This window comes from Hyperolius riggenbachi, chromosome 5 (assembly GCF_040937935.1).
Source record: "Hyperolius riggenbachi isolate aHypRig1 chromosome 5, aHypRig1.pri, whole genome shotgun sequence".
Lineage (NCBI taxonomy): Eukaryota > Metazoa > Chordata > Amphibia > Anura > Hyperoliidae > Hyperolius > Hyperolius riggenbachi.
In genome coordinates, this window is record NC_090650.1 from 167,716,002 (window position 1) to 167,740,741 (window position 24,740).

Below are 24,740 nucleotides of genomic sequence, written 5' to 3' on the forward strand. Positions count from 1 at the left end.
CACCCAGTACTCCATGGGATCCACAGGCTCCTCACTGCTAGTGTCAAGCCCACTGAAGGACCCCATGTAGTCGGCCACCATCCGGGTCATGCGCTGGCTGTGACTTTGAGAGGAGGTGGCTACTGCACGCACCTCCTCTCTCGGCTGCTGTACCGTCATGTACAGCGCCTTCGTCAATAACAGCAGGTCTCTTGGGCACCTGACGCTGCTGCTGGCTGCAGGCACCAGCCGCTGTGCTGGCTGGACAGGGACAGAGGGGGTGGAAGGCTGGGGGAAGGCTTCCCCCAATCGCCAAACAAGGATCTTGTTTGCTGCTCATGCCCTCTAGCAGGTAGAAACTGAGCCCACACCCCCCTCAGCCGTGGGTCCAGGATCATGCTGATGCAGGCGTCCTCCCTCGCTTGCATCTGCTTGACCCTGGGGTCTGTGCGCAGGCAGCGCAGCATGTGCGCTGCCATGGGGAACAGGGTGGTCCTTCCAGCAGAGACATCAGGGTCAGCGTCCTCCTCCTCTGGCCCCTGAGTCTCTTCCTCCTCTCTCCACCCTCGCACCACTGCTGCTGTGCTCCGCTGTTCCCCCTCAGCAGCAAAGTCCAGCACCTCCGACTCCCCCTCATCCTCCTCCAGGGACTCAAATACCTGCGCAGCAGTGAACTGTGCAGGCGGCTGCTGTTCCAGCTGGACCAGGGCCTCTTCTCCCAAATCCACCAAATCGCCAAGTTCCCTGTCCAGCAGACAAACAAAGGGCACCCACTGGCAGAGGGATGCCCATTGTTCGCTCACCAGGTTGGTTCCCTGCAGGAAGGGAGCCAACACCAAGCAGACCTGCTGCATCTGTCCCCACTGTGCGTTGGTGAGGAGAGGATCTGGAGTTTGGTGGTGCTGGCGAGAGCCCCATCAACGATGTAGCGGTTGACAGCCCTCCTCTGCTCAACCAGCCGCTCCAACATCACCAGGGTGAAGTGCCAGCTAGTTGGCACATCTATGACGAGGCGATGTCGTGGCAGGCCCTCGCACTGCTGAATGTCTGCTAGTTTTGCTGCAGCAGCAGCTGAGCGGTGGAAAGTGTGCACAATTTTCCACGCCGCTTCCAACAGCTCCTCCATCCCCTGGTAGGTGTGGATGAACTTCTGCACCACCAGGTTGAGGATGTGGGCCAAGCAGGGGATGTGGGTTAAGTATCCCCTGCTGATGGCAGCCAGCAGGTTGGTGGCATTATCGGACACCACCAATCCGACTCGGAGGCCTCTGGGGGTCAGCCACGTCTTCTTCTGCTCCCTTAGGTAGCGGAGCACGTTGGCTGCCATTAAGCTGTTCTTCCCCAGGCTGACAATCTCCATCAGCACTTGGCAATGGCGGGCCTTGACGTTGCTGTTGAGGTGGGGTCACTTGGCGGCGGGAGCTGCTGCTTATCCCCTGACCCCGCGTGGTGGTGGCACCACATAGTGGGCAACTGGTGCTGCTGCTGCCGCTGATGCACCCGAGGATGAACCTGCTGCTTCCTCGCTGGGGCATTCCACCAGGCTGACCCAGTGCCCTATGAAGGACAGGTAGCGGTCTGTCCTGAAACGGCTGCTCCATGAATCCATGGTGACGTGGATCCGCGCTCTCACGGCGTGATTGAGCGCGCGGCCCACATTCGCTATGGAAAAGCGGTGCCGTGCTGGGATTGCTGTGCGGGAGAAGTAGTGCTGGGGACTTGCCACTCCGGGATCCCAAACTGCAGCAGTGCTCTTATGTCACTCCCCTCCTGCACAAAGGTATATGGCAGGAGCTGGGAGCACATGGCCCGGGCAAGCAACCCATCCAGCACTCGGATGCGCCTGTTGGTGGGAGGCAGCACCTTGGTCACACACCGGGAAAGGACTCACTGAGAAGGGTCTGGCAGCATTTGCCTGCACGGGAGGATGAGGAGGCCACTGTGGAGGGAGCTGATGAGGCCACTGAGGACTGGCTGGGGGGGGGGGGGGGGGGGCGACAGTGAGTTTCTGCTGTGCTCCTGCTGATGGATGGGCAGGAGGGTGGGATACTGCTGCTGCTGAAGTCTGTGCAGTGGCTCTCTGGCTCTGACCACTGCCTGTGCCACTGTCCTTCACCTTCGGGAACTCATTGTACTCATCAAAATGTTTGCTCTCTAAGTGGGTCTGCATGCACGAGGTACTCAACTTGTTGACATCGCGACCTCTGCTGAGACTGACACCGCAACTGTTGCAAATTGCACGGGTCTTGTCCACTTCGCACTTTCTGAAGAACCACCAGACTGGGGACTTCAACTTGCCCTTCGAGCTTGAGGGCTGGGGATTTTGTTTTCCTTTGGAGGGTTGGGGTTTTTTCGGTTTGCTTGGAAGAGGTTTGCTGCGGGTGGTGGTAGCGGCTGAAGCAGCAGGCTGTGGCTCCTGCCTTCCACGCCCTGTGCTGGTCGCCTTGCTGCTGCCGCGCCTCTGCGCCAGAGACGCCTCCACCTCCGATGACGAGCTGCCTTCAAGCAACTAGGCTGGTGGTAGTGGTGGCACATAGAGAGGATCCAGCACGTTATCATCATCCCCAAACATCTCCTGTGAGCCCCTCTCAACCAACTCCTCTACCCCAACATCCCCTGCATCCCGCCCCTTCTCCTCAGCATCAAAAACAAACTCCTCAACCTCAGACTCCTCCTCCTTGCATGCCCCCACCATCTCATCCTCAAACTGGGCAACCACGTCCCTCAAAGCGCTCGCGATCCCTGGGGTGAGGAGCGAGCTCAGTGAGGGCAGGCTGGTCACTGGGGTTGTCATGACCTCAAGCGGTGGTTGAGGCCTGCTGCAGATCGGAGTGCTGGTGGTGGTGGCACTGGTCTCGCTGGTGCTGGAGGTCTGGCTGGAAACGGTGGCTTGCTGCTCCGCCATCATTTCCACCACAGCCGGCACCTGACTCTCCGCAATGGGCCAGGGGTGACGACCCGTCTCAAAGATGGGCGCAACACGCTGCTGTTGCACCTCTGCTCCCTCCTCCACAACTCTGCGGTCAGTGGCTGGCGGCGGACCAGTCACAAACCTGCTGCTTCTGGCAGCGGGTACTGCAATGGTGCTGCCTCTCCTGGTGGTGCCTCGCCCTCTACCTCTGCCAGTCATTGTACAATTATAGAAATACAATTTAAAAAAAATATGTGTAGAAAAGGGCGGGAAAGGGTGTAAACTTTAATAAGGACTCTGAGTTGGTGGTGACAGGTAAAAAAGCAATTCCGTTCCGACCAAATGGAACAGAATGACAATTTCCAGCCAGAATTGCGGAAAATACAATTCCGCAGAAATCGGTGACCATTCCTTACTACCGTGACCCCACCGCGCGGTGGAGGACCAGGTTATGGTGTAAGTCTACAGTTGTGGCTATAGTGTGGACTTCCATTTTCTTTCCCACAGGTATGCAGTAAGGGCTGCACGTGTGGGGAATATTGGATGTTAAATTGTTATTGGTCCTTTCCTGCCACCTCCGCTTGGTGGTTGTCACGGCTGTGATCTTTTGTGGGGATTATGTCGTCTCCTGTCGGCAACTGGGTGATTAATATCATTTGGGAACTATTGTTCCTTATTGGAACAGCATTGTTCTTGTTGCACAGAGAGGAACATATGCAACTATTGGTGAATGCAGTTCTTTTGCCATTGTACTATGTTTATGCAACCCATGTCTGATTTCTTGTAACCGAATAAATTACTGGCAGTGGAACGACATATACTGGTAGTGTGTGGTGTTTTGTACTAGTATAATTGGCCAGTGTCTGTTCCTGCTAGTGGTTGCATATAATCCATGTGGAGTTTAGTTTTGGCTAGTGCTTGGAAGGCAGCTCTCCTCACCGCTATACCACCACCAACGCTACATGCTGAAGTCAGCCTAGCATGTACCATTGTGATATATCCAAGAGAAAAATGAGCTCTCTCTCTATGCCATTGAACTGAATTTTCATCTTAAAACCATCAATGGATACCGGCGGAATTTCACAGGCAAATTCGGAATTATCGCCGGATTGAAAAAGCAATTCCGTTCCGACCAAATGGAACAGAATGACCAATTTCCACCCAGAATTGCGGAAAATACAATTCCGCGGAAATTGGTGACCATCCCTACTAGAGAGAGCTACAAATCCCTAAGCAAGCTCATTTTTCTCTTGGGTATATCACAATGGTACATGCTAGGCTGGCTTCAGCATGTAGCGTTGGTGGTATAGCGGTGAGGAAAGCTGCCTTCCAAGCACTTGACCTGGCTTCGATTCCTGGCCAATGTATGTGAGTTTGCTTTTGACATCCTACAAATCCCTAAGCAAGCTCATTTTTCTCTTGGATATATCACAATGGCACATGCTAGGCTGGCTTCAGCATATAGCGGTGAGGAGAGCTGCCTTCCAAGCACTTGACCTGGGTTCGATTCCTGGCCAATGTATGTGAGTTGGCTTTTGACATCCTACACATCCCTAAGCAAGCTCATTTTTCTCTTGGATATATCACAATGGTACATGCTAGGCTGGCTTCAGCATGTAGTTTTGGTGGTATAGCGGTGAGGAGGGGAGTTTGGGTGTTTTTTGAAGTCTCTGGAGCTGAAATTCCTATTTTCCTGCAGAAATAAGTTTGTTGTAAAAAATTTTTTGAATTCCGCGAAAATTCGCATCATTCCACGGAAATTCCGCTATAGCAATTCCGTTCCGTTGTGGCGGAACGGAATCACCAAATTCCGCCTGGAATTGCGGAGAACAGAATTCCGCAGAATTTTTTGAGCATCCCTAGTAGTAGTAGTACGCAACTAACTATAAATCGCTAGTGTACTACACAATAACGAAGTTGTGTGCCCGACAGTGAGTGCAGTGAGTGACAAAGTTGGTCACACACGGTTGGACGCAATCAATCAATAGGGTCGGGCAGATGACGGTCAAAGATCACAACGGATGCCTGCCTGTGAAGTAACTATTATTTATTACACAGTACAGAAGCTATAAAACTCAGACTAACAGTAGAAATTAACTGAACGGGTATAGTAGTACACAGGTAACTAATAAATACCTAGTGTACTACACAATAACTGAACAAGTAGTAGTAGTAGTGGTAGTAGTAGTAGTAGTAGTAGTACGCAACTAACTATAAATCGCTAGTATACTACACAATAACTAAGTCGTGTGGCAGACAGTGAGTGACAATTAAAGTCGGTCACATACGGTCGGACGCAATCAATCAATAGGGTCGGGCAGATGACTGTCACAGATCACAACAGATGCTGACCTGTACACAGTCAGTAACTAACTATTAACTAACACAGTACTGAAGCTAATAAACTGACAGTCTACAGCAGTACAAATTAACTAAACTAGTACTAGTACACAACTAACTATAATCCCGAACCTACCTAAGCTAGTAGTAGGCTAAGGTTACCTAGGCAAGCAGGCCTAGCCTGCACACAGACCTAATACTAGCCTAGCACAGTATACAGTATACACTAGCTGACTAAAACAATCCAATTACTATCTAACTATTAAAGAGTACAATCAATGGGCTCGATTCACCAAGCGGTGATAACTCAGTTATCACGCCTAAAGGACTTTAGGCGTGATGACCTTTTCACCACTGAGTTATCACCGCTTTTTCCTGCTCTTCGCGCGAAGTGAGAGCGCGCGCAAAGTCCCATAGGGTTTAATGGGAGCTTCGCGCGAAGCGTCGGGTGCTGCGCGCGCACTTACGCGCGTACGCGCGAACGCGCGTACGCGCGGTAACTTCGCGCGAAGCCCTTCTTATCATGCCTAAACTGAGTTTAGGCGTGATAAGGGCCTTTTCACCACGGTGCTAACACTTTGCACCGCTTGGTGAATCGAGCCCCATGTGTTTAGGAGGTGATCAGGAAGCAAACCGCTAGGTTTAGCACAAGAAGCACTTGCTCAGAGACACACAGCAGCACTGGAGATATTCTCAGTACCGCTCAGTCACACAGCAAGGATGGACTCCGCAAGATGGCCGCTACCTTATATAGAGGAGGGGAGGGCCAGGCTCCCCTCCTCTGATTGGTTGCTAGGGTTGCCAGGGCCTCGGCTGGAGGACTTCTGATTGGCCCAATGATGTCATCCCCGAATACCGAAGCTGAAACCACTGCGTCATCCAGCCGAATTCGAGTGCGCATATTCGGGAACCTTCGCATTCGAATTCGGCATGACGCGTAACCTTCGGATTTGACTTCGGCAACCCTGAAAATCCACCAGAATGTTCCGGTAAATTCACATTTGAGAGTCCTGATGAGAACCCCTGAGCAACAGTAAAATTCAATAAACTGTGTTTTTTTTATGGGCACAACTGTTCCCAGCTGGCACTGTAAGTACAGTTTTTTTTTTCAACAATAAGCAAGAGTAAAATTCAATAAACTGTGTTTTTTATGGGCACAACTGTTCCCAGCTGGCACTGAAAGTACTGTTTTTTTTCAACAATAAGCAACAGTAAAATTCAATGAACTGTGTTTTTTATGGGCACAACTGTTCCCAGCTGGCACTGAAAGTACTGTTTTTTTCCAACAATAAGCAACAGTAAAATTCAATAAACTGTTTTTTTATGGGCACAACTGTTCCCAGCTGGCACTGAAAGTACTTTTTTTTCAACAATGAGCAACAGTAAAATTCAATAAACTGTGTTTTTTATGGGCACAACTGTTCCCAGCTGGCACTGAAAGTACTGTTTTTTTTTTCAACGATAAGCAACAGTAAAATTCAATAAACTGTGTTTTTTTATGGGCACAACTGTTCCCAGCTGGCAGCGTGGCACTGAAAGTACTGTTTTTTTTCCAACAATAAGCAACAGTAAAATGCAATAAACTGTGTTTTTTATGGGCACAACTGTTCCCAGCTGGCACTGAAAGTAATTTTTTTTCAACAATAAGCAAGAGTAAAATTCAATAAACTGTGTTTTTATGGGCACAACTGTTCCCAGCTGGCACTGAAACTGGGACCAAATATGATGAGCACGGTGGCTGCTGGCAGTGCCTGCTGGCAGTGGTGAGGCAGGTGCACTGTGGCTGGCAACAAAAAAGATGGGCACAGTGGCTGCTGGCAGTGCCTGCTGGCAGTGGGCTGGCAGTGCCTGGTGGCAGTGGTGAGGCAGGTGCACTGTGGCTGGCAACAAAAATGATGGGCACTGTGGCTGCTGCCAGTGCCTGCTGGCAGTGGTGAGGCAGGTGCACTGTGGCTGGCCTGGCAACAAACAATGGGCACAGTGGCTGCTAGCAGTGGGCTGGCAGTGCCTGCTGGCAGTGGTGAGGCAGGGGCACTGTGGCTGCTGCCAATGTCTGGCAGTGGTGAGGCAGGGGCTCTGTGGCTGCTACTGGCAGTGGGTGAGGCTGGAACTCTGTGGCTGCTGCTGCCGGCAGTGGTGAGGCTGGGGCACTGTGGCTGCTGCTGGCAGTGGTGGTGAGGCTGGGGCACTGTGGCTGGCCTGGCTGGCAGTGCTGGCACCTAACCGCTAGCTCTGTCTCCTACCTACCCCAAGTTAGTGCTGGCACCTAACCACTAGCTCTGTCTCCTACCTACCCCAAGCTAAACCCCCATGCGAATGACGGAGCCAGCGCGCGTTCAGGTATTTATAAACCCGAACCACGTGACCCGCTTGGCCAATCACAGCTATGGTCACAGCCAGCTAGACTGTGTGACCATTGCTGTTGAAAAAGTATCGTTGCCGCTTATTGGCTGCCTGCAAAAATGCCAATAAGCGAGGGGAGGAGACCGAACAGCACGGCCGAGCACCATGCAGTGCTCGGCTGTGCTCAAACCAAACCTGAACACGCCAATGTTCGGGGAATAACGAACAGTGCCGAGCACTGTTCGATCAACACTAGTAAGGAACTCCTCGATATTTTCTCCCTGTACTCTAACTTCAAACTTAATCAAACTTGATTTAGGATGCTCCCTCAATACTTTGCACAATATAAAACAAATTAATAATTTTAAATGGAACAATTGTGAGATTAAATATCTTGGAATAAAACTCACTACAAACCCTGATGATTTATTTAAGGCCAATTTTCCCCCAATTATAAATGTGTATAAGAAGAAACTCCAATTATGTCGGTACTCATATTATGTTAGTACTACCCCAACATGTTTTTTTTTTTATTGCGGAGTCCAGTGACCACCCCCAGTTCGTGGGTTCAGGCCTGGCATAAAATCTTTCAAAACTTCATCCGAAGTAAGTACAGATGTAGGATAAGTTACAAAATCATCTCTAGGGGGAAAGAGGTGGGAGGCCTAGCTGCACCTAACACTCAAAACTAGTGCACACTTGGTTAGAGCCCTAGACTGGAGAATAGAGTCTTTCACCAATGGAACAGATCTAGTCTGTGGACGATACTAGAAAAGGGGGATTGTAATTTTGATCTAATATTCACTTGGATTCTGAGTAACATTCATAAAGTGTATTTTACTACTCATCATCCTCTAATAAGGCCACCATTAAAATCTCTCTATTGGTTTGTTGCAAAATGGCACAAAGAAACAAGCCCTTCACCTCTAACCACCTTGAGGGAGAATCCGGATTTCAGTCCAGGTTTGGCAAAGTTTTGGTTCTCTAGGAATAAAATAAGTAGCGAAACACGCATTATAAACCTTAGGGGCAACTCCACTTTGGGAATTCCTAATCTAACTAAACAAGTACGGGCAGAAAGATGCTTGAGGTTTAACCCAAGCGCGGAATTTCCCGCATAAAATGAAGTCTAAATTAAAAAAAAAAAGATATATTCTTCTTAATAAGAAAATGGACAAAGCCTTGTCTAAACTAACCAGACTTATTTGTCTAGGTGAGAGCTACAAATTTACCCCCCCCCCCATTATTGTACAAAATGGGAAAAAGCCCTTGGTTGTTCGCTAGATAGCAAATGGATGCAGGACTTCAACTTGTCCAATACAAGACCATAGCTAGATGGTACATTACACCAGCCCAAATTACAACATTTTTCCAGACGAAAAGAGGTTTGTTGGAGGTGTAGGCAGGAGGGGGCGACAGAGCTGCACATGTGGTGGACCTGCCCCGTGATCAAGACCTTTTGAGAAAGAATAATCAGTTTCAGTGGTGAGCTGCTAAAAGGGGTTTTTGATCTTTCAGCTAGCGAAACAAGCAAGCCATATACGTGACTATGGCCCAGTGCACACCGAGCGGTTTTTGGAGCGATCCGCCGGCCGCATCCACCTCTAAAAATGCTTGTCTAATGTATTGCAATGGGATGGTGCACACCGGCGGTTTGCGGTTTTTGCCAAGCTGCAAACGCGCCTCCTGCTGCGCGTTTGCGGTTTTCGGAAGCGTTTCGTCCTCAATGTAAAGTATAGGAAAAACGCAAACCGCTCTGAAAAATGCTAGTTCAGAGCGGTTTGCCAGGCATTTTTGTTACAGTAGCTGTTCAGTAACAGCTTTTACTGTAACAATATGTGTAATCTGCTACACAAAAACGCACGCAAAACCGCTAGGTATGTTTAGAAAACCTCTCTAAACATACCTAGAATCGCTCTGAAATCAGCTCCCAAAACCGCTAGCGTATTGCGGATCTGCTAGCGGTTTTGGTGTGCACTGGGCCTTAGGCCCAGTGCACAGCGAGCGGATCCGCCGGCCGCATCCGCCTGTTAATCCGCTTGGCTATTGTAATTCAATGGGCTGGTGCACACCGGCAGTTTGAGGTTTTTTGCAAACCACAAATGTGCCTCCTGCTGCACATTTGCGGTTTGCAAAAAAACTCAAACCGCCGGTGTGCACCAACCCATTGAAATACAATAGCCAAGTGGATAAAGGGCTGAGACACACCAGAAAAGCTCCTCAAACGTCGGAGGTTTCAAAAGCTCTTCCCAATATAATGCTATGGGAGTTTTTTACAAAACCTCATCACTCCAGTGTGCATAGACACATAGGATAACATTAGCAGGAGGTTTCAAAAACTCTGGCTGGAAAGTGTAATGGTTAAGGGCTCTGCCTCTGACACAGGAGACCAGCACCTATTCAGTAGGAGACCTTGGGCAAGACTCCCTAACACTGCTACTGCCTATAGAGCGCGTCCTAGTGGCTGCAGCTCTGGCGCTTTGAGTCCGCCAGGAGAAAAGCGCGATATAAATGTTCTGTGTGTCTGTTTGTGTCTGTGTCAAAACGCTCTGAAAAACTCCTCTGGTGTGCACCAGGCCTAACAGGCGGATGCGGCTGGCGGATCGCATCCAAATCTGCTCGGTGTGCATTGCACCAAATATCTGCAATCCGCACCCAAAACCACTAGCGTTTTGTGGATCTGCTAGCGGTTTTGGTGTGCACTGGGCTATAGTCTGTTCCCAATGGTTAAGATTGTATACTAATACGTGGAAAATACTTATAAAAAAAATACCTGAACAAACCATACATTTTTGTATATGATAATGATATTGAGGGGGTAAGAAAGGCAATGGAATGGTTGGGGGGACGGTAACTACAGGACTGCGTAGAGGGTCGGTTTAGACTCTGTGTGTATGTACTTTAGGAGTGGAGGTTGAGAATGGACAGTGAGATGAAAGACGTCTGAAAGTTTACATGTGTTATGAAGTTAGATCTACCTTCCTCTCGTCTCCCGAGATAGGTAACGTAAAGATTCTGAGATAGAGTGGTCAGCTCGAGGAAGGGAGGAATGGGTATGGAAAGGGAAATAAGTGAACATATATAGACAAAAATAGGATGCTATAATAAAGTTTATTTACGTAACGCTCAAACCATGATAATGCCATTACCCAGCGCTGGCGGACAGCTGCTGAAGGCTGCTACGCCATTAGCTGACACACTTCCTGTACCAGGTATGCACCTGAGTTTGAAAAAAAAATTAGATCCCCTCTAAAATGCAGTAAATGACAGCACATGTATCAACCTAATAGTAGTCTAAATTTACATATATCAAAATAAAGAGCAGTGAATTTCATGGCTACCACTCTCCCATCACACCTATAGTGCCCACCTGCGCTGTCACTAGGGATGATCGGAACTAGCAAATTTCGTTCCGTCAGTGTTAAATTCTGTCGCTATGAAAATTCCGCCAGATTTTTATGAATCTCCGTGGGATTCCGTCTGAAATTTTTTTCTCTCTTTCTCCTCCTCTTCATCCATCCATCCTCTTGTATCATCCATCATCTTGTAGGGAATTGCAGTTTTTCAAAAGCCACCTTACATACCATGGCTGGGATTTGAACCCAGGTCTCAGGGTGTAGTAGGTATCTGACTTACCACCAACCATACTACATGCTAAAGCCAGCCTAGCATGTACCATTAGCATCAATCCACGAGAACAAGTAGCATGCTTAACCACTTAAGGACCACGGGGTTTTCTTCTGATTGGTGCTGCGTGGACTCTCCAGCCTGCAGCACCGATCAGGAAATAGCCAGGGCGATCAGACTTCCCCCCTTTTTTCCCCACTAGGGGGATGTCCTGCTGGGGGGTCTGATCGCCGCCGACTGCCTGCACTTTCCGGGGGAGGTTCTTCAAAGCCCCCCTCCGCATCGCTTTCCGCCCTCCCCGGCTTTCCCTCCCTCTCCCTGTACCTGTGAGTGGCGCAGGACGGAGTTCCGTCCTGCGCCGGATAGGACAGGCTTCTGCCTATCAGATGCCGGCGATCCCCGGCCAATCAGAGGCCGGGGATCGCCGATCTACGTCACGGCGCTGCTGCGCAGCAGCGCCGTGTGATGTAAACAGCGGGGATTTCTTCCCCGGATGTTTACATTATGCAGAGACAGTCTCCGTGAGCGGCCGTTTCCATGCTATACCACTAACGACCCGCCGACGCCTATGGGTGTTAGGCGGTCGTTAAGTGGTTATGGATTTGTAGCGTGTCAAAAACCAACTCACCGTGGCTGGGAATCGAACTCAGGTCTCAGTGTGTGTTAGGTATCTGACTTATCCGCTATACCACAAACGACACTACATGCTGAAGCCAGCCTAGCATGTACCATTATCATCAATACATGAGAAAAAGTAGCATGCTTAAGGATTTGTAGTGTGTCAAAAACAAACTCACAGTGGCTGGGAATAGAACTCAGGTCTCAGTGTGTGTTAGGCAACTGACTTATCCACTATACCACACTACATGCTGAAGCCAGCCTAGCATGTACCATTATCATCATTCTAAGAGAAAAAGTAGCATGCTTAAGGATTTGTAGCGTGTCAAAAACCAACTCACAGTGGCTGGGAATCAAACTCAGGTCTCAGTGTGTGTTAGGCAACTGACTTAACCGCTATACTACAATCCACACTACATACTGAAGCCAGCCTAGCATGTACCATTATCATCATTCTAAGAGAAAAAGTAGCATGCTTAAAGATTTGTAGCGTGTCAACACCCAACTCACCATGGCTGGGAATTGAACCCAGGTCTCAGTGTGTGTTAGGCAACTGACTTATCCGCTATACCACACTCCATGCTGAAGCCAGCCTAGCATGTACCATTATCATCAATCCAAGAGAAAAAATAGCATGCTTAAGAATTTGTAGCGTGTCAAAAAACAACTCACCGTGGCTGGGAATTGAACCCAGGTCTCAGTGTGTGTTAGGCAACTGATTTATCCGCTATTCCACAAACCACACTACATGCTGAGGCCAGCCTAGCATGTACCATTATCATCAATCCAAGAGAAAAATTAGCTTGCTTAAAGATTTGTAGCCAGGCATGGCCTTGCCTTTTGTGTTCAACAGTTGTCCAAGGAGAACCCCAGATAGCCAGGTATATTCATCTTTCTCTCTCTCTCTAGTAGGGAATAGGGATGGTCACCGCTTGAGAGAGAGAGAGAGAGAGAGAGAGAGAGAGAGAGAGAGAGAGAGAGAGTGGTGGATACTGGAAACCCACAGATGCCGGCCCCCTCCCCAGGTAAAATGAGTATAGAGGTACATAGTGCCTCTTACCAATTTCCACAAAGTTTTAAACATAAATAAAAACCAGAGATGGTTGTAGTCAGCCAACTTCGCTACGCTGATTTTTACGCAAATACGCTTCGCAATCTACGGCTATGTAATCAGAAACGTCACTACGTTTGCATTCCGTAGACTACGCGTTAAAATACGCAAGCTTCGCGTAGTGCGAAGCGTAGTTGATGCGACTGCTTATGCCCTTATGCGGAAACATTTTCGGAATAATCTGCTACCTATGTGCATATAGAAACTAATATAAGCGTACATTCACCCTTCCAATGCGGAATTGTATGCGTATAAAAGGGCAATAATATTTCTGCGCATGCGCAATGATCCATATAGATGCAGTTACCGCACGCGTAGTTGACTTCGCAATACTTACGTCAACTACGCGTAGCATGCGAAGCTTCGCATAGCGGGTCTATGACTACGCGGAAATGCGTACGTGTAGTTCTTAAACTTCGCCTACGAACTACGATGCATAGTTGCGTACTACGACGCGTAGATTCGCGCTGGCGTAGTTTACGAGCAACCCTGATAAAAACACAATGACGAATAAAGTCCTTTACTGTTGTTAATTAACCATGAATGCTTACCTTTAAAAAATGTTCCCACACCAATATCCTCGGAAATGTCTCAAGCCAATATCCTTAGTTAGCTTTATTATTATTTTATTATTATTTTTTATTTATATAGCGCCAACATATTCCGCAGCGCTTTACAAAGCACAATAAGACAACAAGGGGAACATAGATATACTAACAAATTGTACAACAGAGTTCCAAGCAGCACAAATATTGTGACAAAAACAGTAAACATTAGGAGGAGGACCCTGCCCTCGCGAGCTTACAATCTAGTGGGTTGTGGGGGACACATTAGGTAAGGGGGTGGAGGATGGGTGAGGCAGTGACCTTTTGCCTCTGATTACATTGTGTCAAATAAGTAAATATAGTAAGTATAATATAGTAATAATAATAATATAGTAAGTATAATATAGTAAGTATAGCCCTTAGGCTATAGAATGTTATAAGCTTGTCTGAAAAGGTGTGTTTTAAGAGTGCATTTGAAGATGTCCAGGTTTGGAGCATGACGTACAGGCTGTAGAAGAGAGTTCCAGATAAGAGATGATGCTCGTGTAAAGTCTTGGATGCGAGCATGAGAGGAGGTGATCAGCTCAGAGGCCAGGAGAATTTCTTGGGAGGAGCGGAGGTTGCGGGAGGGACAATATCTTGAGATTAGTGATGAGATGTATGGAGGGCACAACTCATGGAGGGCTTTGTATGTTAGAGTCAGGAGTTTGAACTGGATCCTCTGGGTAATAGGTAACCAATGGAGAGAACGGCACAGTGGGGCTGCATTGGAAGAGCGTGTGGAGAGGTGAATAAGGCGGGCCGCTGAATTTAGAAGGGATTGGACAGGAGAGGTGCTAGCCTTTTTGTGGTAGCCCACAGAGCAGGGTGTTGCAATAGTCTAGGCGGGAGATGATTAAGGCATGTACAAGCATTTTGGTGGCCTCTTGTGTGAGGAAGGGATGGATACGGAATATATTTTTGAGCTGGAAATAGCAGGTGGTGGTTAATGAGGCAATGTGAGGTTTAAAGGAAAGCTCTGAGTCGAGTATAACGCCCAAGCAGCGGGCCTTAGTGGTTGAGGTCATTGGGGTGTTGTCTACCGTTATGGTTGCAATTGGTGGGGGTGTAGATAGCGATGGTGGAAAAATCACAATTTCCGTTTTGAGTTGTTGAGTTTGAGGAAGTGGGAGGACATGAATGCAGAAACGGCACGTAGACAGTCGGGGACTCTAGATAGTAGTGATGACAGATCAGGAGCTGAGAGATAGATTTGGGTGTCATCCGCATAGAGGTGATACTTGAGTGTAGACTGAGAAAAGAAGTGGCCCAAGAACAGAGCCTTGAGGAACACCAACAGACAGTGGGCGTGGGGAGGAATTGGTGTTAGAAAACGACACAGTGTAAGAGCGTCCAGAGAGATAAGAGGAGATCCAGGAATGTGCTTGTCCCTTGATTCCTAAAGATGACAGTGTCTGCAGAAGCAGAGCATGATCAACCGTGTCAAAGGCAGAAGATCTTTGAGCACCCGCCGTCACACATGCTGCTCTAGAAATGCTAATACTGATATCAGGGTGCTATGGGTGCTCCAGGTTGACGGAGTGGTTGGGCGCAATAGGTGCAGTGGGCGGGAAGGAGAGCAAGAGCCATGTAGGAGGGAGGATCAGCAGAGCTCTAGCTTTAAATTTGGCTCCAAGGCTCTCCATTGGCATTGTGGCTGGATAGTGTAATGGTTAAGGGCTCTGCCTCTGACACAGGAGACCCGGGTTCAAATCTTGGCTCTGCCTGTTCAGTAAGCCAGCACCTATTTCAGTAAGGAGTTTCTTGGGCAAGTCTCCTTAACACTGCTACTGCCTACTGAGTGCGCTCTAGTGGCTGCCTCACAAGTGCTTTGAGTCCGACAGGAGAAAGGCGCTATACAAATACTGCCATTATTATTATCTTTAAATTTGGCCCCAATGCATCTTTAATCTATTAACAGACCAATGGGGATCCTTGGAGCCAAATTTAAAGGACCTCTGTCACGAAAATCTTAAAATTTAAAATACATGTAAACATTTACAAATAAGAAGTACATTTCTTCCAGAGTAAAATACGCCATAAATTACTTTTCTCCTATGTTGCTGTCACTTACAGCAAGTAGTAGAAATCTGACATTACCGACAGATTTTGGACTAGCCCATCTTCTCATGGGGGGTTCTCAGGGTTTTCTTTATTCTTAAAAGCACTTAGTGATGGCAGTTGCTCTGCCCAACTGCCAGAAAAGTGTACAGCAAGCAGAAGCAGGGAGGCTGGCCAGGATCTTTGTATAAATCCTTTTCAGAGAATGAAGAGATGGACTAACCCAAAACCTGTCGGTAATGTCAGATTTCTAATACCTACTGTAAGTGACAGCAACATAGGAGAAAAGTAATTTATGGCTCATTTTACTTTGGAAGAAACATACTTCTTATTTGTATGTGCTTTAAATATTACATTTTTTGTGACAGTTCCTCTTTAACCACTTGAGGACCGTGGGCTTTACCCCCCTTAAGGACCAGGCACTTTTTTTCCCATTCAGACCACTGCAGCTTTCATGGTTTATTGCTCGCTCATACAACCTACCACCTAAATGAATTTTGGCTCCTTTTCTTGTCACTAATACAGCTTTTTTTTTGGTGCTATTTGATTATTGCTGCGATTTTTACTTTTTATTATATTCATCAAAAAAGACATGAATTTTGGCAAAAAAATGATTTTTTTAACTTTCTGTGCTGACATTTTTCAAATAAAGTAAAATGTCTTTATACTTGCAGCGCGAAAAATGTGGACAAACATGTTTTTGATAAAAAAACAAAAACCCATTCAGTGTATATTTATTGGTTTGGGTAAAAGTTATAGCGTTTACAAACTATGGTGCAAAAAGTGAATTTTCCCATTTTCAAGCATCTATGACTTTTCTGACCCCCTGTCATGTTTCATGAGGGGCTAGAATTCCAGGATAGTATAAATACCCCCCAAGTGACCCCATTTTGGAAAGAAGACATCCCAAAGTATTCACTGAGAGGCATAGTGAGTTCATAGAAGATATTATTTTTTGTCATAAGTAAGCGGAAAATGACACTTTGTGACAAAAAAAAAAAAAAAGTTTCCATTTCTTCTAACTTGCGACAAAAAAAAATGAAATCTGCCACGGACTCACCATGCCCCTCTCTGAATACCTTGAAGTGTCTACTTTCCAAAATGGGGTCATTTGTGGGGTGTGTTTACTGTCCTCACATTTTGGGGGGGTGCTAATTTGTAAGCACCCCTGTAAAGCCTAAAGGTGCTCATTGGACTTTGGGCCCCTTAGCGCGGTTAGGCTGCAAAAAAATGCCACACATGTGGTATTGCCGTACTCAGTAGAAGTAGTATAATGTGTTTTGGGGTGTATTTTTACACATACCGATACTGGGTGGGAGAAATATCTCTGTAAATGACAATTTTTTTATTTTTTTACACACAATTGTCCATTTTTTAAAATGACACTTTGTGAAAAAAAACAATAAAAATCAATTTCCGCTAACTTGTGACAAAAAATAAAATCTTCTATGAACTCACCGTACTACTAACAGAATACCTTGGGGTGTCTTCTTTCTAAAATGGAGTCATTTGTGGGGTTCCTATACTGTCCTGGCATTTTAGGGGCCCTAAACCGTGAGGAGTAGTCTTGAAACAAAATTTCTCAAAATGACCTGTGAAATCCTAAAGGTACTCATTGGACTTTGGGCCCCTTAGCGCAGTTAGGGTGCAAAAAAGTGCCACACATGTGGTATCGCCGTACTCGGGAGAAGTATTACAATGTGTTTTGGGGTGTATTTTTACACATACCCATGCTGGGTGGGAGAAATAACTCTGTAAATGGACAATTGTGTGTAAATAAATCAAAAGATTGTCATTTACAGATGTATTTCTCCCACCCAGCATGGGTATGTGTAAAAATACACCCCAAAACACATTATACTACTTCTCCTGAGTACGGCGATACCACATGTGTGGCACTTTTTTGCACCCTAACTGCGCTAAGGGGCCCAAAGTCCAATCTGTACCTTTAGGATTTCACAGGTCATTTTTGTTTCAAGACTACTCCTCACGGTTTAGGGCCCCTAAAATGCCAGGGCCGTATAGGAACTAGTGTTGGGCGAACAGTGTTCGCCACTGTTCGGGTTCTGCAGAACATCTGTTCGAGTGCGACCGAACACCTGATGGTGTTCGGCCAAACCGTTCGACCACATGGCTGAACTAAGAGCGCATGGCCGAACGTTCCCCGAACGTTCGGCTAGCGCTGTGATTGGCCGAACGGGTCACGTGGTTCGGACCCGAACGCGCTCTGATTGGCCGAACTGTCACGTGGTTCGGGTAAATAAATACCCGAACCACGTCATATTTCCGCCATTTGTCTGTGGGTTTAGCTTTGGGTAGGCAGGCAGGGTAGTTCGCTCTCCAGCCACGCTAGCCAGGGTCCCCCCCAGTCATTGTGTGTCGCTGCTGGGAATAGTAGTACACCGCTCGCTCAGCATTCTGTTTACTGCCACTCTGTGTACCTCGCTCAGCCACACTATATAGCATTCTGTTTACTGTTCTGTGTCTGCTGGGAATAGTAGTACACCGCTCGCTCAGCCACACTATATAGCATTCTGTTTACTGCCACTCTGTGTACCTCGCTCAGCCACACTATATAGCATTCTGTTTACTGTTCTGTGTCTGCTGGGTATAGTAGTACACCGCTCGCTCAGCCACACTATATAGCATTCTGTTTACTGCCACTCTGTGTATCTCGCTCAGCCACACTATATAGCATTCTGTTTACTGTTCTGTGTCTGCTGGGAATAGTAGTACACCGCTCGCTCAGCCACACTATATAGCATTCTGTTTACTGCCACTCTGTGTACCTCGCTCAGCCACACTATATAGCATTCTGTTTACTGCCACTCTGTGTCTGCTGGGAATAGTAGTACACCGCTCACCCGCCACTGTATAGCATTGTGCTCTGTGTCGCTGCTGGGAATAGTGGTACACCGCTCACCCGCCACTGTATAGCATTGTGCTCTGTGTCGCTGCTGGGAATAGTGGTACACCGCTCACCCGCCACTGTATAGCATTGTGCTCTGTGTCGCTGCTGGGAATAGTGGTACACCGCTCACCCGCCACTGTATAGCATTGTGCTCTGTGTCGCTGCTGGGAATAGTGGTACACCGCTCACCCGCCACTGTATAGCATTGTGCTCTGTGTCGCTGCTGGGAATAGTGGTACACCGCTGAGCCACACTATATAGCATTCTGTTTACTGTTCTGTGTCTGCTGGGAATAGTAGTACACCGCTCGCTCAGCCACACTATATAGCATTCTGTTTACTGCCACTCTGTGTACCTCGCTCAGCCACACTATATAGCATTCTGTTTACTGCCACTCTGTGTCTGCTGGGAATAGTAGTACACCGCTCACCCGCCACTGTATAGCATTGTGCTCTGTGTCGCTGCTGGGAATAGTGGTACACCGCTCACCCGCCACTGTATAGCATTGTGCTCTGTGTCGCTGCTGGGAATAGTGGTACACCGCTCACCCGCCACTGTGCTCTGTGTCGCTGCTGGGAATAGTGGTACACCGCTCAGCCACACTATATAGCATTCTGTTTACTGTTCTGTGTCTGCTGGGAATAGTAGTACACCGCTCGCTCAGCCACACTATATAGCATTCTGTTTACTGCCACTCTGTGTACCTCGCTCAGCCACACTATATAGCATTCTGTTTACTGCCACTCTGTGTCTGCTGGGAATAGTAGTACACCGCTCACCCGCCACTGTATAGCATTGTGCTCTGTGTCGCTGCTGGGAATAGTGGTACACCGCTCACCCGCCACTGTATAGCATTGTGCTCTGTGTCGCTGCTGGGAATAGTGGTACACCGCTCACCCGCCACTGTATAGCATTGTGCTCTGTGTCGCTGCTGGGAATAGTGGTACAGCGCTCACCCGCCACTGTATAGCATTGTGCTCTGTGTCGCTGCTGGGAATAGTGGTACACCGCTCACCCGCCACTGTATAGCATTGTGCTCTGTGTCGCTGCTGGAAATAGTGGTACCACGCTCACCCGCCACTGTATAGCATTGTGCTCTGTGTCGCTGCTGGGAATAGTGGTACACCGCTCACCCGCCACTGTATAGCATTGTGCTCTGTGTCGCTGCTGGGAATAGTGGTACACCGCTCAGCCACACTATATAGCATTCTGTTTACTGTTCTGTGTCTACTGGGAATAGTAGTAAACCGCTCGCTCAGCCACACTATATAGCATTCTGTTTACTGCCACTCTGTGTACCTCGCTCAGCCACACTATATAGCATTCTGTTTACTGCCACTCTGTGTCTGCTGGGAATAGTAGTACACCGCTCACCCGCCACTGTATAGCATTGTGCTCTGTGTCGCTGCTGGGAATAGTGGTACACCGCTCACCCGCCACTGTATAGCATTGTGCTCTGTGTCGCTGCTGGGAATAGTGGTACACCGCTCACCCGCCACTGTATAGCATTGTGCTCTGTGTCGCTGCTGGGAATAGTGGTACACCGCTCACCCGCCACTGTATAGCATTGTGCTCTGTGTCGCTGCTGGGAATAGTGGTACACCGCTCACCCGCCACTGTATAGCATTGTGCTTTGTGTCGCTGCTGGAAATAGTGGTACACCGCTCACCCGCCACTGTATAGCATTGTGCTCTGTGTCGCTGCTGGGAATAGTGGTACACCGCTCACCCGCCACTGTATAGCATTGTGCTCTGTGTCGCTGCTGGGAATAGTGGTACACCGCTCACCCGCCACTGTATAGCATTGTGCTCTGTGTCGCTGCTGGGAATAGTGGTACACCGCTCACCCGCCACTGTATAGCATTGTGCTCTGTGTCGCTGCTGGAAATAGTGGTACACCGCTCACCCGCCACTGTATAGCATTGTGCTCTGTGTCGCTGCTGGGAATAGTGGTACACCGCTCACCCGCCACTGTATAGCATTGTGCTCTGTGTAGCTGCTGGGAATAGTGGTAAACCGCTCAGCCACACTATATAGCATTCTGTTTACTGTTCTGTGTCTGCTGGGAATAGTAGTACACCGCTCGCTCAGCCACACTATATAGCATTCTGTTTACTGCCACTCTGTGTACCTCGCTCAGCCACACTATATAGCATTCTGTTTACTGCCACTCTGTGTCTGCTGGGAATAGTAGTACACCGCTCACCCGCCACTGTATAGCATTGTGCTCTGTGTCGCTGCTGGGAATAGTGGTACACCGCTCACCCGCCACTGTATAGCATTGTGCTCTGTGTCGCTGCTGGGAATAGTGGTACACCGCTCACCCGCCACTGTATAGCATTTCTGTACTGCCACTGTACTGCTGCCAGTCAGCGTGTACTTTAAGGATAAGTGAAATGAGGAAGAAATCCGGTGAAAGAGGGAGGGGCAAGGGAAGAGGTGTTTCCCCTGACGGTTCACGTACAGGCCACAGGGGAGCACCCAAGAAAACCCACTCAATACCGCCCATGTTGTCCAGGAAATCAACCCTCACAAATCCAAAAGAACAGGACCAGATAATTAATTGGATGACCTCTCAAGCGTCCAGCAGTGGGTTAAGCAGCACCAGCACATCACGCACGAGGTCCGAGTCCTCAGCCAGTTACAAGGAACCAGTGGGCACAAAGCTGACACAACCGGCAGCGACACCACGCACACAACTGCCAGATAACCAGTCCGATGAATTACCTCAGGACACAATGGGGTATTCGCAGGAGCTATTCCCAGCCCAACAAACTTCCACCTTTCAAAGGTCAATGGAGGAACAGCCAGAAATGTTGTGCCCGGATTCACAACCATTAACTGTGGGAAATGCACCGCGCACTGAAATACAAGGCGAGTCCGAGGAGGACTCGGAAACCCAAATCCCAGAGCAAGTTGGGCAGGAGGGGTTGCAATTGCAGGAGGTCGGCCGACAAGATCTGGAAGACGACGTTGGAGTGAGCTGCGCAGAGGTTGTTCTGGGGAGCTCTACTCCACGGCGGCGGCCCCCCACAATGACATATGACGAGTTTCAGGAGATGGAAGAGGAGGGTATGGACAATGTGGACAGAGACCCAGATTTTGTTTGTGAACGAGAACATCGCCGTCGTAGCAGCAGCACAGATGAGTCTGTTGAAGAACCCACTGCTGCACGAGTTCGCCTTGTGCCACAAGGTAGGCGGCGCGCAATTTCAGGCACCACAAGCGTGGAAGTTCAAGTGAGAGGCAAAAGAGGAGCAAACAGAAATCGCCAGCAAGGCAGGTGCTCCAAAGTCTGGGCTTTCTTTGAAGACTGCACTGAGGATGTTACCATGGCGATTTGCAAGGTGTGCAAGACCCGCCTGAGCAGGGGGAAAAGTATTAACAACCTCTCCACCACCAGCATGAGCCGCCACATGCTATCCAAACATCCCACTCTGTGGGCAAATGCGGCAGGACAGGGTACCAGCAACACTGCCTCCCTTGGGTTCACCAGACTCACCACCAGACCCGCCTCAGCAGCAGCAGTAGCCCAGCCATTGCGTGGTTCACAACATTCACAAACATCAGACGACGCTGACACTGTCACTTTCCGAAGTAGTGCTCTTGAGGTCTCCCAGTGTTCATCAAACACAACAACCAACAGCCCTTCCGTGTGCAGCGCTACGGTTCAGTTGTCTGTGTCGGAGATGTTTGAGCGCAAGAGGAAATTGCCAGCAAATGACCCCCGGGCCGTGGCAGTAACAGCCAGCATAGCCAAGCTTCTGGCCTGCGAAATGCTGCCATATCGAGTGGTGGAGACAAACAGCTTCAAGGGCATGATGTCAGTGGCCATCCCACGTTACGTGGTTCCCAGCCGCTACCACTTTGCGCGCTCTGCAGTGCCTGAGTTGCATGAGCACGTGGTCAGCAAAATAACCCGAAGCTTGAAGAATGCCGTTGCCTGCAAGGTTCACCTCACCACTGACACCTGGACGAGTGCGTTCGGCCAGGGTCGATACATCTCCCTTACCGCGCACTGGGTGAACCTTGTGGAGCCTGGCAGCGATTCCTCACCTGCTACGGCGCGGGTGTTGCCCACGCCGCAAACAGCTGCACCACCGTCCCTCCCACTGGATAACAACAGCAGCACCTACCTCTCTGACTCCTTCTCCTCCAACGCATCTCAAAGCCTCATCCGGAAACGCTAACCCAACAGCAGTAGGATCGTGGAAGCAGTGCAGCACAGCTGTTGGCATGCGTCAGCAAGCGTTGCTGAAGCTGATCTGCCTTGGGGATAAGCAGCACACAGGGGAGGAAATTTGGAGGGGAATAAAGGAACAGACGGATTTGTGGCTGGCACCGCTGGACCTGAAACCGGGCATGGTTGTGTGTGATAATGGGAGTAATCTCATTCGCGCTTTAAGGTTGGCTAAGCTGACACACATCCCTTGCCTGGCGCACGTGATGAACCTAGTAGTTCAGCGGTTCCTGAGGACATACCCAGGCGTGGCCGATCTTCTGTTGAAGGTGCGACGAGTGGCCAAACATTGCAGAAATTCCAGTACTGCTTCGGGGGCACTCGCCAAGATGCAGAAGCGCTTCAATCTCCCCCACCATCGCTTGCTGTGTGATGTCCCTACGCGCTGGAATTCTACGCTGCACATGCTAGCCCGCTTTTGCGAGCAGAAGAGTGCAGTGGTCCAGTACATGACGGCGCAGTACCGAGGCGCATCCGGACAGCTGCCAAGCTTCTGTGGATCTGATTGGGCCAACATGTTGGACCTCTGCCAAGTCCTCCAAAATTTTGAGCAATCCACGTTGCTTGTGAGCAGTGACAACTCTTCAGTCAGCATTACCATACCACTGCTGTGTTTACTGAAGAGGTCGATGTTGAAAATCAAGGAAATAGCTGTCATGATGCAACTGGGGGAATCTGAGGGAGAAAACGATCAGCGTGATGGTACCAACATCAGGCCATCCACCTCAGGAAACGCTGGCCCCAGCAGCTATGACGAAGAAGAGGAGGAGGAACAGCTGGAGTTGGAGCAGGAATTTCCTGCCACCACTGACGAGGGCCAGAGCGGTGCACGTTGGACTTCTACAATTCAGCGCGAATGGTCAGCAGAAGCAGACCAGGAAGAAGGTGACGACTATGATGCATCACAACAACTATCACAACGCTCACAAGAGGATGATGAGGATTCTGGCAGGACTCTGGCACACATGGCTCAATTCATGCTAGACTGCATTGAACGCGACCCACGCATTGTGCGCATTCTGGACAACACCAATTACTGGGTTTATACCCTTCTGGATCCACGGTACAAACACAATGTTCCAAAACTGCTTGAAGAAAGAGTCAGACAGGTCAAAATGGAAGAATACCAGCAGGCCCTTGTGGAGACTTTAGAGAGGAGATTGACATCCTCCCCCTCCTCTAGCCAGTTGTACTCCGACAGACTGACTTCCGCAAACCCAGGACGACCAGGAGGGCAGCAAACAACACAAGCCGCAGCTAGTGCCCAAAAGGGAATGGTATCGGCAGTGTTCTTGGAGTGGGAAAATTTTATGACACCCATGCAGCAGCAGCCCACAGAACAGCAAGCGTGCAGATCCACCTCCAACACCGATCGCCTGGAGAAGATGGTTAAGGACTACATGTCAGATGGCATAGCTGTGTTGAACAATCCATCTGCACCCTTCAATTATTGGGTATCGAAGCTAGACACCTGGCACGAACTGGCAATGTACGCAATAGAGGTGCTGGCTTGCCCGGCAGCCAGCGTTATGTCGGAACGCTGTTTCAGTGCTGCCGGAGGCATCGTCACAGATCGGCGTATCCGCCTCTCCACAGAAAATGCAGACCGTCTGACTCAAATTAAAATGAATCAATCCTGGATTGGAAACGACTATGCAACACTCCAGGACCCCAACCAAGTAACATGAACAATGACCATCTGTGATGGGTTAGCGTTTCCGGTCCCTGTTTATTGAACCTCTCATCTTTATTACATTTATGACTGCATGGCGGCAAAAAGCATTGCTATATCCGCACGCTATTTGTCCTCATGCAAGGCCTGGGATGTTGTGTCTCAAAAAGCGTGGCCTTCTCCTCCTGCGGCTCCTCCTGTTCCCTCACGTGTGCTGCTGCTGCTGCTGCTGGGTTAGCGTTTCCGGTCCCTGTTTATTGAACCTCTCATCTTTATTACATTTATGACTGCATGGCGGCAAAAAGCATTGCTATATCCGCACGCTATTTGTCCTCATGCAAGGC

The 24,740-nt window shown here is 48.8% G+C and overlaps 1 protein-coding gene across 5 annotated transcripts in view; it reads left to right on the forward strand.

Moving 5' to 3' along the window:
- ANKRD33B (ankyrin repeat domain 33B) overlaps nucleotides 1-24,740 on the forward strand; it is a 688,858-nt gene that overhangs the window by 166,446 nt on the left and 497,672 nt on the right. The gene's annotated exons all lie outside the window — the stretch shown is intronic.